This window comes from Aquarana catesbeiana, linkage group LG11 (genome assembly GCF_042186555.1).
Source record: "Aquarana catesbeiana isolate 2022-GZ linkage group LG11, ASM4218655v1, whole genome shotgun sequence".
In the NCBI taxonomy this organism is placed as follows: Eukaryota; Metazoa; Chordata; class Amphibia; order Anura; family Ranidae; genus Aquarana; species Aquarana catesbeiana.
Genome location: NC_133334.1, coordinates 93,901,567 through 93,914,754, shown reverse-complemented (window position 1 = coordinate 93,914,754; position 13,188 = coordinate 93,901,567).

The following is a 13,188-nucleotide window of genomic DNA, read 5'->3' as shown; positions in this document are numbered from 1 at the left end:
GTAGACCTTCTCTTGGAAACTTTAGTATACTGATCAAGACTCTTATTTGCTCCCTTGTGGTTTGCTAACTATACTATTGAAACAGTTGTGTTATATCTGTCTGATGATAAGCACAAACATTCCTGTTGATTTTGTCATTAATCTTTTGATCTGGCAACTTCCTGTGCTCTTTGGCTTATGGAGATGCAGAGGAATCTGATGTAATCCATCAGAAATTAAGTAGGAAGCACTGACACCATCTGCTTCTCTTGCCATATTAAAGAGGAAGGTAGGAGTAAACTATATTTCTGGCACAAGAACAATTCTTTTCCTGTACTTTCCTGTTTTAAGATATAAATGGGGAAATTTGTGATTTCCAAAAACATATTAAATAGGTTTTTTACATATACTTTACCTATTGCGAAGAATGTTGCATAAACTGACAAAATGCCTGCCTTGATATTGTATAAACTAGGTAATAGGAACTCATTAACAGAAATTTAACAATAAACTTACGTATGCATTTAATGCAACAGCCATCTGCACTTAGTTGAAAGGTGCCCTGTTAACAGAAAAAAAAAACAACTTTATATTTGAGTATATGGCCTGCAAATAACCTTCAGCACACTAAAATAATATAAGCAGAGGAAACAGAATTAAAAGCTATGAGCAAACTAAGGAAGATACAGGGCATCTCTCCTTAGCCAAAACCTCAGCATGTACAGTAAGAGCAACATGGACACAGAAGGGATATTCTGATAATGAAAGTTCACTTTTGGGGGGCAGGAGGCGGAGCCTAGCGGAGCAGACATGCATTGTTAGAGCTCCACACCGCTGAGGAGAGAAGAGAAGGACAAAGCGGAGCCTGCAGGCTCAAAAGGTATCCATTTGAACCTTTTTGCCCCAGGGAACAAACTGTGAAAGTTTGGGCAGGAAATATGGTACTGGGAGGAAACCGTGGCAGAAATAAAAATCACCTCACAAAGAGCTCACAGGCACTCACTGCAGCTGAAGCAGTTCCAGTCACCTCACAAGATACAGCATCAGGGCGCTCTCACAGACAGAAAATGTCACAGCAAGACTCTCCATTTGAGTCAGATACAGAACAAATCCTCTCACAAACTTCTCCACAAGCCTCCTCAGTATCCCCAGTAATATTATTACAATTTGAAAAGATGCTTCATAAGGCTTTAAAACAAACCTCAGACCAAATAACAAACAGCCTAACCAAAGAAATAAGAGAGCTGGGAAACCGCACCTCAGCCTTAGAAATAAAAATGGATGAAATTGAAATTACAACCCAAGAAAATATAACAGAATTGGAACAATTAAAAAAAGAGAATTTAATACTTCAAACTAAGCTCGAAGATTACGAAAATAGAGCCAGACGTTCAAACTTGCGCATAAGGGGAATACCTGAAACTGTGACAGACCTGCAATCTACTATTACTGCTCTATTACAAGAACTAAAGCCAGATATCCCTATTGAACGTTTAGAACTGGACAGAGTACACAGAGCCCTCACAGCCAAAAAGAAAGATGGACCCCCACGTGATATAATCACAAAATTTCATTATTACAGAACGAAAGAACAAATACTAATTGCTGCAAGAGAAAAAAAGGAACTTAATTTTCAAGGACACAATTATCAAATTTTTGCTGACCTATCCCAACTTACTATTACTAAAAGACGATCCATGAAACCCCAACTAATGGAACTGCAACGCCACAACATTATGTATCAATGGGGCTTCCCCTTTTCAGTCAGATTTAACTACCAAGGTACAATTTACAGAAGCAGATCAGCAGATGAACTACAACAAACCCTTTTAAAATTAAATCTGACAGAACCCACAAGCAGCAACACTCCCACATGCAGAAGAATGGCATCATCTTCACCTTCAGGCAGCACCCAGAAAATTTCAGAACAAAATGGGAATCATCATTCTCACAAAAGAGGCCGTTATGCCACATCATCCATGGACCAAGAAGATTCAATGGACTGACATCCTAATTCCTGATATCTCTTCATTTATTATACTAAGAGATGGTTCTCTATAAAAAACCTATATTTATAACTGAATGTAACTGCATTCTGATAGTCACACACTGTGTGGGATCATGTTACATTCCAGTTATATTTCTTATTACTTCTGAATCATATAGCCATAGAATATATAAGTGAAATAAGGAAATTCTTGTTCAGTTATATATTTTCAGGTAATAACAATAGATTTATTACTTTTTAGGACAAATATGTTCAATAATCCAGAAGTAATGGAAGCTTTTTCTTTCTTTTCTTAAAACAAATATATTATTACCTAACTAGTTCCTAGAATTATGTTTTTGTTTATTCTAATCCGAAGCAATACAACCTCAATTTTATGAGTTAACATATCTAAACAGTTACATATGAATAAAATATGTAATTGTTTACTCTAAAAGGGTTAAAATCCCAAAATAATTCAAACTATCTTCATCAATACCAAAGTTATTAACAGTACCTTTCTAAATGAATTATTTACCCTAGGGCAAGACTAACCATATACAACCACCCTGGAATAAATAATTTCAACAAAAACTATATTCTGCACTCCAATTAATGAAACATCATTTTGATGTCTTTTGACATAGCACTTCTCTCCTGTAAGCGGAAGATCCATGTACCCCCATTAGCCCTCCTCATTCTCCCAACCATATTATGTGGGAGTGTGACAAAGGCACTTATTCCCCTGATGGAGATATTTATTCTCTTTCACGGGTAAATTGTGATTACTTGCAAAAAATAATTTATACAATGTATCATCTAATCTCATATGTTTTTTGTTTACTCTTTACTCCAGAATTCACTGGTTTCTTTTCTATCTATTCATCTCTTCAGTCCACACAGGTTGATCTGCGCAGTCAGCTCTGCATAACAAAAAGTAAGTCAAAACTATTTGATCTATTGCCATGGCACCACTGAATATACTTTCCCTGAATGTTCAGGGAATAAATGTCCCTCAAAAAAGGACCAAAGCCTTCCGTACTTTCCATAACAAGAAGGCTCACATAGTATGCCTCCAAGAAACACACTTCACCAAAGATTCTACTCCAAAATATATTTCTCCTTTTTATCAACAAATTTACACGGCTTCTGCCTGTACCAAGCAAAGGGGAACTCTAATTGCATTTCACCGATCCACACCATTCACCTTATCATCAGAAATTAAAGACCCAGAAGGTAGATACCTGATACTCATGGGTTATATAATGGATACAGCAATCACGGTGATTTCCTACTACGCTCCTAACAAACAACCTACACCATTCCTCTCACATATATTACAAGTGATTAATACACACAAAATAGGAACAGTGATAATGTGTGGGGATTCGAACCAGGTCCTCCTCCCATTTCTAGATAAATCACCTTTTACACCATCCAAAATAACCTCTAGATTACCTTTTTCTCAACTTCTTTCCAAATACAATCTGGTAGATTCATGGAGAGAAAGTAACCCAATAAAAAAGAAATTCACTTATTTCTCGCACCCTCATCAAACCTTCACCAGAATAGATCATATTTTTCTAACAATAGGAATGATACCAGAAATTATTGCATCAGATATAATTCCGATTCCGTGGTCTGACCATAATGCAGTATACACTACTATAGCCTCAGCCATACCAAAAGCGCATGACCCAACGTGGTACTTACCGGACATAATGCTCAAACACCCACTACATCAGATGGCCATTGAACAAGCTTTAAAGGAATACATATCAATTAATAATACAACAGACATCTCCCCAATAACACTGTGGGAAGCTCATAAGCCTGTCTTGCGTGGTACAATACAAAGACAAATGGCACTATTTAAACGGGAACGCAAAAATCTAGCAAAAAAAATAGAACTCAATTTTAATGCAGCCTACATATCATTTCAAGATAATCCATCTCAGAGTACAAAATCTCATCTGGAAAAATCTAGATTGGAATACGATCTATTTCTCACTGAGTCAGTTGATAAATCCCTCAAACGCTCCAAACACAATTTCTACATGAATACAAACAAACCAGGTACATATTTGGCTCGGGCATTAAATTCAACTAACAAATCTTTCAAACCAATACGTTTGAAATTATCAAAAAATGTTTACACTTGTAATCCAGTTAAAATAGTCCATAAATTTCACTCACATCTCGCAACTTTATACAAGACAAACAATGAATTTAATCCTACAGAGGCTGAATCCTTCTTCTCAAAAATAACCTTACCTGAGTTATCTCAGAATCAAAAAAGCAGTTTGGATGAGCCTATAACTATAGATGAAGTTGCTAACGCCATAAAAGACCTAAAACTTAACAAAAGATCAGGCCCAGACGGCTACTCGGCTTTATACTATAAAAAATTCTCAGAAATACTCTCTCCCATTCTCACTGAAACTTTTAACAAACTTCTAGATGGACATTCTTTTCGGCAAGAAACACTAATGGCAATTGTTTGTATGATCCCAAAACCCCTTTCTGATGATACTTCCTGTGTGAATTATCGGCCTATCTCTCTGTTAAACCTCGATATTAAATTATTAGCAAAACTAATAGCAAATGCCTCAATAGCATTATAGGAAAATTAATACATAGAAATCAAGTAGGCTTCATGCCAAATAGACAGGCAGGCGATAATATACTCAGGGCAGTGTTATTGGCACATATTGCTAAAAAACGGAAAATCCCTTTATGTTTTCTATCTCTCGATATTAAGAGGGCATTTGACACAGTATCCTGGCAATATATGCAATATTCATTACAAAAATGGGGTTTTGGACCCCACTTTTTAACATGGATCAAAGCATTATATAATAAACCCAAAGCCTATATAAAATATGCTGGATACAAATCTGAAGCCTTTAATATCGAAAGAGGTACCCGACAGGGTTGCCCATTATCTCCCTTATTATTTGCCCTTATACTCGAACCCATGGCCCAATACATCAGAACAAACCAAACTATAACTGGCATTGAAGTAGGAGGTATTACACACAAATTATGTATATTTGCAGACGATATATTACTTTTTCTATCATCACCACAGGTCTCTGGTCCTAACTTAATACCAGCTCTTGATGGATTTGCAGCCCTATCCGGCCTTATGATTAATCCTAAGAAATGCCTAGTGCTTAATATTTCACTCACAAACATGGAATTGATCCCGGCTAGGGCTGCACTCCCATTCACATGGGCAGAAAAATCAATCCCATATCTTGGAATTTATTTAACAGCATCTCATTCTGACTTATTCTCAACCAATTATCCTCCTGTATTAAGACAGATCACAAATCTAATAAAACAATGGTCGCAACTTCCTTTATCCTGGATGGGGAAGATTAATGCAATCAAAATGACTATTCTACCCAAATTGCTTTATCTATTCAGAGTCCTCCCTATTCCAATTCCTCCCTATTTTTTGAGAATAGTACAAAAAAGAGCAACTTCGTTTATATGGGGCTCTTCTAAACCACGTATACCTATACACACACTACATCTTCCCAAAAATAAAGGAGGCCTGGGATACCCTAATTTTACTAACTACTACAGAGCAGCACATTTGGCCAGTCTGTCCAAATACCATGCAAAACAGGAAATCCCATTATGGGTATTTATAGAGGCTTCAGAAAATGACCCTCTATTAATATCAAATTTATTATGGCTTGATCCTAAAGACCGCTTTAAAATTCATAATCCCATAACTAAACACTTCTTATCTCTCTGGGATAAACTAAAAACCAAATATCAGTTACAATCTCCACACAATCCTCTCCTTTCTTTTATCAGAAATCCGGCCTTTTATCCGGCATGGATCTACCCAAATTCTTTTAAAGCTTGGACAACATCAGGCATTCAGACACTAAATGACTTCATAGCATATAAATCATTCCTTTCATTCCCATCGCTTAGAGAAAAATATGATCTACCAAACTCTGAGATATTTAGATATCTCCAAATCAAAAATTTCTATACACCATTCCTAAAGGGGGATACACCATTATCCCAATTATCCATTTTTGAATCAATCTGTACAAAAGATCCATTTGCTAAAGGTACACTTTCATCACTTTATAATCAATTATATGGAGTAGCAAATCTTAATAGACCCTCTTACGTTCAGAGGTGGGAGGAGGACCTGGGACGAACTTTAGAAGACACGGACTGGTCTAACATATGGCTCACATCTAAGTCATCTTCACCCAACATCTTAGCACTGGAAACAAATTATAAAGTCCTAACTCGCTGGTACCTTGTACCCGCTAGAGTGGCAAAATATTCACCTAATACCTCAGCTCTTTGTTTTCGAGGATGCCCAGAAATAGGCACATATTTACACATATGGTGGACGTGCCCAGTAATCCAAACCTTCTGGAAGGAAGTCTTCGTGATTGCATCTAAAATATTTAAAAAAATAATACAACCAGATCCATATTTAACTTTACTTAATCTAAAACCGGAATGGTTAACACTCTCTCAATTCAAACTTATGATCCAACTAATAACGGCTGCAAAACAAACAGTGGCCAAGGCATGGAAATCTCCTACATTGGTACTAGCAGAAACAATTCACAGAATGAATAATACAATGTCCCATGCTAAGATGGTAGCCATCGATCAAAATCAAATTCCAAAATTTGAAAAACTTTGGCATCCTTGGATAAAACAACAGTTCCTGTCAAACTTCAATGACTCTGTCCTGTTGCCATGGTAACAGATTAAATTACTTACAGAGACACCCATTCTAAGGCTTCAAAGAGAACTAAAAAGAATAATAAACTGACCAGCGGGACAACCTTGTGGACCATACCTCTACCTTTCAACCCTTTTTCTTCTTTCTCTTTCCTTTTCTCCACCTTACGTTTAAAGCTTATTATCAGAATTTATTTGACCTATATACACTCTACTTGTAAACAATATGTATAGTAGGTATAAATCATTTAAATACCTACAAAAGTAACTAAGGAAATTATATATATCTTTAATTTAGGTTTACGTGAACCCAATGTTTAATATTTGAAATTTCATGATATTTACCTATATAAACCCTACTGTAAAACAATGAGCTTACTTTATAGATCCTTGTAAACTTACTTTATGTATCTTTATAACATTGTATACTCAATAAACTTCTTTTGACAAGGAAAGTTCACTTTTAAAGGCATAGTTCACCTTTACTAAAAAATAATTATGCACGTAATGGAAGTCTGTAGATAAAAACAAGCTCTGCAGCTTTGACCAAAGTTGTTAATGTCCTTTCTGTAGGTGTAGGCAATTTACGCACCTGATGAAGCCTGACTGAAAAACTCCCAGAGATTTCATCTCCCTGTCCCGCCTTATTGCTAGGCCATTGCTAAGACATGCCCAGCTGATGTGAAACAACTGTAATTACCACATACCTGCCATCTTTGATTCAGCTGGGAGCAAACAAGGCTGCATTAGCATTGTGAGCCACTTTTCTGTGTCACAATCAAGGGAGGAAATATCAGCAGAACAGGAAATCAGCTCAACTAGCAACTTTTCATAAAGTGACTATTGTCATAAAATTGAAGATGCCCTCTCTTAGGATGGATTCACACCTATGCATTTTTTGTGCTTTTTGCATTCTGCAGATTTGCACTAAAGATCGTTTTCCATAGGAAACAATGTTAAATGGACTGTAGTGCAAATCTGCAAAATGCAAAAAGCACTAAAACTGCATAGGTGTGAATCCAGCCTCAGTGAGGACAAAGCAGTTTTCAAGTAAGACATCATTTAAAGGCTGTTTTTAAAGTATATATAAGGCCAAATAGTTTTTTTCTTTGGTTTAGAGTAGAGAGGGGTTAAAACCCCTGTCAGGTTATTTTTTTGCTGTCCTGTGTTTCTGTGATCGTGCTTGCGGCTTTTGAGACTGCAGTCGGAGCTGATAACTATATACAATCACCATGCTTTTGTTCCCTAGTGTCGGGCAGACACTTGTGAAATGTGAGTGGTTTTAAAAAAGTTTTAATAAACAAGCATTTTTTTTTTATATAATAATTGTATTTTTATTAAATTATAAAAGGAAATTTACAATTTTGTTTCACTTTTATACATTTCAGTAGCAATAGGAGCGCAAAGTTAACAAACATATTGAAATATTGAAATAACAAAAAAAAAGAAAAACAAACATCAAAAGGGAAAAAGAAAGATAATTGCAAACAAATGATGTCCATGGATACAGGGCACAGGGGTGAACCATATAATTTCTTACTGCCGGTTCACACAGGGGCAACACGACTTGCAGGCCGACTCACCGAGGCGACCTGCACACGACTTCAGCGGCGACTTGCAAAACGACTTCTGTATAGAAGTCAATGCAAGTCGCCTGAAGTCGCCCCAAAAATAGTACAGGAACCCTTTTCTAAGTAGGAGCGACTTGCGTCGCTCCTATTAGAACGGTTCCGTAGTACAGAACGGGACGCGACTTGTCAGGCGGCTAAGTCGCCTGACAAGTTGCCCCTGTGCGAACCGGGGCTTAACAGTAAATAAAATAGTTGATTTGTAACTATATATTAAAATTCAGGAGCAGTCATGAAGACCCAGGATATTCTATAAAGGGTATAATATAAGCATGAAGAGACCAATAAGGGATCAGTGGTATATATAAAGAGAGGGAGGAAAGTAGGGCATATAGACAAGAAAAGTATGAATTCAATACAACTTAAGGTGTGTTGTTTGGCAGAGGTGTCCCAAAATCCGATAGATCCCAAGGTTCCCAAATTTTATTAAACTGGAAGATGGAATCGTGCACAGAGGCCGTTAAATACTCCATCCTTTGAATTTCAGCCACCAGCCGCAAGAATCTGGACCACGGAGGAGGAGCGCTGGACAACCAGCACAATGGAATAAGCCTTATAAAATATAGGAGTTTAGCCGATTCTTTTTTTTGGTTGTATTTGGAAGGGGAAGGCCCAACAAACAATGCAAGGGATCCAACGGGAGGGACACATCCGCCACCTTCTGTATAAGTAAGCTCACATCACGCCAAAAGGGTTGTATCAGAGAGCTCTGCCAAAAAATATGGAATAGAGAACCCGTATCAATTCCGCAGCGCCAACAGCGAGGCGAGACCGAGGGGTCAATTTTACGAATTATATCAGGTGATCTATACCAAAACATAAGAATCTTGATGGATGTCTCCCTTTGAGTTACACATTTAGAAGATTCAAAAATAGAGGACCAAATCCTATGCCACATTTGTACCGTAATAGGTCGGCTCAGTAAATGGGACCATCTTCTAATATAGTGGTGTGTGGTCTCCTCAAGAGGGGTCGACTCATGGAGGATATGATAGATGTAGGAGATTAAATGTAATTGGTGTGGGCCCTGAGCGCATAGGTATTCAAAAGCGGTAGGTAGAGTAAGGGTCAGGGTTGAGGATTTAGAGTGCATATAAAAATGTAAGAAATGGGAGGGTATATCGAACTTCTCACATAAAGTTTTAAATGAATGCAATCTCCGTGTGATGGGATGAACTAGGTGTCGGAGCTGAAAGAGAGTTGCGTTAAGCCATGGGAAAACCCTGCCCAGGAATAAGCTATCTGGTATCAGAGGATTAAAAAGCAGATTAGCAAGAGGAGGACATGACGAAGCGAGGGTGTAGGTTTTGAGACACTTACGCCAAATGGTTAGGGTAAATGCCATTGGAGCAGTGCACTGACGTTTGTATATGGGATCCAGGTTAAGATTAAGGAGCATGGATGTACCGGGTATAGCACTCCCTTTTCAATGGCAGTCCATTGATTAGATGCATGTAATGTGGACCACAAAATGATAGCCCTCAAGTGTGTGGCGTAGTAGTATTTACTAATGTCCGGGGCTCCCAGACCTCCCCTGGATCCCAGAGAAAATATCACCGAACTTGCTATGCGATGGGCCCTACCGTTCCATATGAATTTAAAAAAATTTCTCTGGAGTACTTTTAGTTGAGAGGAGGGCAGAGCAACTGACAATGTTTCAAAGTGGTAAAGCAACCTGGGCAAAATAGACATTTTGAGGACATTGATCCTACCTAACAGGGATAGAGGATATCCTGCCCAGGTCGACAAAGATTTATTAATGTCTAAAATCAGAGGAGGAAAATTTACAGAGTAAAGGGAGGAGTAGGAGGGCTTAAGTAAGACACCTAAATATTTAAGAGAGGTAGTACACCATTTTTATAGGGGTATGAATCTTTAAGTTGAGATAGTAGGGGCGTAGGAATGTGTATGGGAAGGGCTTCAATTTTGGAGGTGTTAACTTTATAGCCGGAAATTGCACCAAAGGAAGTCAATAGTTTATGTAGAGAAGGGAGAGATATCAGCGGGTTGGTAATAGTTAGCAAAATGTCGTCTGCAAAGAGTGAAAGTTTATATTCCCCCTGTCGCATCACCACCCCACGAATATCTGGATGGGTACGAATAGACTCGGCCAGGGGTTCTAAACACAAGATAAAAAGTAAGGGTGATAAAGGACAACCCTGCCGAGTCCCGTTAGTCATGGGGAAACCAGGCGACAGGAGGGAAGACATCTGTACTTGGGCTGTAACAGTCGAGTAAAGAGCATCTAGAGCTTTCAGAAAAGGGCCATTAAAACCATATGTTTTCAAGGTCGCAAACATATAAGGCCAACTCAGCCTATCAAAGGCCTTCTGTGCATCTAAACTTAAGATCAGTGCCGGATGAGAGAACCTGTCTAGGAAATCTATTGTGCGGCGGGTATTATCCCCCGCGTGCCTTCCAGGCACAAAGCCCACCTGATCCCTATGGATTAATTTGGGGATAAGCTTAAATAATCTGGATGCAAGGATTTTGGTCAATATTTTATAGTCTGACTTTAAAAGGGCTATGGGTCTGTAATTATCTGGAATAGAAGGGTTTTTACCAGGCTTTGGGATAACAGATGAATGAATGGGAAAAGTGCGGAAGTGGAGATGTACCTTTAAGCAGGGAGTCATATAGAGTTAACATGTGTGGGGAGAGGACATCAAAGAAAGTTTTGTAATAAGAATAAGGCAGACCATCAGGACCAGGTGACTTATGTAATGGAAGATTCTTAACCACTGCCAGGAGTTCCTCAGCTGTTATAGGGATGTTCAAACCACCTAGATCTGTTGCAGACAATGTCAGTAGCTTTATATTAGAAAAGAAGGATTCAAACTTTTCCTGTGTGAAATTAAAATTATTCTCTGGGGTCAGGCAGTTATACAATTTGCTATAGCATTTACCAAAGATCCCGGCCATCTCACGGGGACAATACATTCTAGATCCGTCCGCGTGCTTAAGAAAATCGGAGAACGAGTTAAATGGTCATGGGGACAGTTTATTTACTAACATCCTATAGAGTATTCATAAAATTCCTGTTTCGTGCACAATAGGGATCTAGCTGCTTTTTCTAATTTTATCAATTTAATTTGTTCTCTAAGGGAGATGACCTTACGTAGTTTCATCACCGTGGGTGCACACAACAGCCTACGCTCCGCAGCTATCAGGGCGGATGTCAATGACTGTATAAGTCCATCTCTATCTCTCTTTAACCGAGAGCTTTCAGCAATGCAAGCACCACGGAACACGGCCTTGTGCGCCTCCCACAGCGTAGAAAACTCAAGCACTGACCCTGTGTTAAGTTGAAAATAATCTCTTAAACTCTTTTCTAGGATGGAATGGGAGACTTTGGATTGTAAGAGATGATCATTTAACCGCCAATTATAAGATGAAACAATAAGCGTCACAAGTAAAAAATATTGTGATATTTAAATAAGATAACCTGATAATAAACTCGCACAGCTGCTAAACATTCCAAGTGGTACACCACACTAATTTCACTAATTTATTTATTTACTATCCATTTAAGCGCCAATGACAGGATTTGGTATATGCCCTAGAGAGCAAGAGGTCCAAGATAATGGGTGCATGGTCCGACCATGTAATGGGGGATATGTCAGATTCGACCACATAGGGGATGAGTGGGGCTGAGATGAAAAAGTGGTCGACACGTGAATACATCTTATGCGCCGGAGAATAGAACGTGAACTTTTTAGCAGAGGAATGTTTTATCCTCCATGAGTCGAAAAGCCAATATGATCTAATACATCTACGGAAGGCTGCAGCTTGGGATGTAATCTTTTTGGATGGTATAGTACTAAGGAGGGTTTGTCTATCTCTAGTGGGTGACATAACCAGATTAAAGTCCCCACCAATGACCATAAAAGGTTGGGAGCTATATTGGGGGATGTCAAAAAGTTTGTTGAGGAACTCGATCTGTCCCATATTAGGGGCATATAGATTGACCAAGGTGAAAGGAGTAGACATATTCGCAATCTAAAATAAGAAATCTTCCATGGGGATCGATGTGAGAATTTTTTACCTTAACAGGACATGACTTCCTTATTAATATTGCCACTCCTGCCTTGCGCATGGAATCAGAGGCAAGGAAGGAGGTGGGAAAAAACTTTGAGGCAAATTTAAATGAGCCTCCTGCTCGGAAATGCGTTTCCTGTAGCATCACCACGTCAGCGCCAGATGCCCTGAAGTCCTTCAGAGCGACCAAGCGCTTGGCAATGGAACCCAAGCCCTTAACATTGTATGACATAATTTTCAAAGCCATGGATGTGGTCTATTCAGATAGGCTAGTGTAAGGGTAGTGAAAGAGATAGAGCGTATAACATCGGTTACATTAAAAGAAACATAATAGGCATAATACTGTCTATGAGTGGTACCAGTACTCGTTATTTTTCGGCATCTAGGTATGGAAATACATATCCTGTGATGGGACTGTTTCAGAATAAAGGAGCGAGGCTAATGCAAATTCAACCTATAGAATAAATCTATAAGCATGGACATAGAAATAAAGAAAACCAGCATACAAAACATCAGACAAAAGAAAAAAAAAATTTTAATTGTCGAAAACCTGAGAGGTCAATACATCTCAGGAAGCCCTGGATATAATCCAGGGCCCAGTAGGAGCATGCACGGACTTCCATCAGGAGATACTAGGTGTAAAAATGGAAGGGCTAGCTGCTCACCTTATGAGCTTGGCAACATGCAGAATAAGTCTGACAATGAAAAATCTGTTAACAATGAAAAGAAAATGTCAGCAAATAAACAGAAACATTTTGTCAACTAAGGCGTTTAAACCTCTAATGGAAGAACCTCATGGGATGGGAAAAAATTACCCTACTC